Source organism: Triticum dicoccoides, chromosome 3A (assembly GCF_002162155.2).
Source record: "Triticum dicoccoides isolate Atlit2015 ecotype Zavitan chromosome 3A, WEW_v2.0, whole genome shotgun sequence".
Classification (NCBI taxonomy): Eukaryota; Viridiplantae; Streptophyta; class Magnoliopsida; order Poales; family Poaceae; genus Triticum; species Triticum dicoccoides.
This window is the reverse complement of record NC_041384.1, coordinates 41,930,326-41,931,523: the sequence shown is the minus strand read 5'-3', so window position 1 is coordinate 41,931,523 and position 1,198 is coordinate 41,930,326.

Here is a 1,198-nt window from a genome sequence, read left to right as displayed (position 1 = left end):
TTTCAAACTTAGGCGAGTGCTGGACTGCCGTTAAGCCTCTTACTGAGAGAACTTAGGTGAGTGCTCGACTGCAGCTAAGCCCCCGAGTGGGAGGACTGCTCTCTGCTCGGTAGGATTTTTTCAAACTTGGGCAAGTGCTGGACTGCCGTTAAGCCTCTTAGTGAGAGAACTTAGGTGAGTGCTCGACTGCAACTAAGCCCCCGAGTGGGAGGACTGGTGCTGACATGGCGTTGTCCCTGGTGCGAGTCCATTGCAAGGAGGTTCGTGAAGACAAGCTGGCTGCGATCAAAGTCACTAACACCAAAAAGCACGACTTCAAGTCCTTCATGGAGACTTTCATTGCTGTCGCCACTCGGATCGCTGATGGGATCGATCTGGACTCATTCGTGGAGCCTCCCAGTCCTCCTCCGGCTGAGTGAACAATCTTATGAAACTTGGATACGCTTTAAATTTGCCTTGGAATGCCGAGTGGTTTCTGTAACCGTTAAACTCCTTCGGGCTTGGTGCCCAAGTACTTTTGATTTGCTGCTTGGAACCTTTTAGTATTTATCTGAATTTGGTTTATCTCCGAATGTGCTTGTGTTTGCCTTTGGATGGACTTTGCTTGCTGCACCTCTTTGTCCTTGCGGATAGGGATGGAGCGGACATTGTATTTGTGCCGCAGCTCCGAAGGAGAAGGTGGCAGTCGACCTGCACCTCGTCGTCCTTGCGGATAGGGATGGAGCGGACGTTGTATTAGTGCCGCAGCTCCGAAGAAGAAGGTTGCAGTCGACCTGCAACTCGTCGTCCTTGCGGATAGGGATGGGTCTCAAACTTAGGCGAGTACTGGACTCCAGCTAACCCTTGAGTGGGAGGATTGCTCTCCACTCGGTAGGATTTTTCCAAACTTAGGCGAGTGCTGGACCGCCATTAAGCATCTTAGTGAGAGAACTTAGGCGAGTGCTCGACTGCAGCTAAGCCCCCGAGTGGGCGGACTGCTCTCCACTCGGTAGGATTTTTTCAAAGTTAGGCGAGTGCTGGACTGCCGTTAAGCCTCTTAGTGAGAGAACTTAGGCGAGTGCTCGCCTGCAGCTAAGCCCCCGAGTGGGAGGACTGCTCTCCGCTCGGTAGGATTTTTTCAAACTTAGGCGAGTGTTGGACTGCCGTTAAGCCTCTTAGTGAGAGAACTTAGGCGAGTGCTCGACTGCAGCTAAGCCCC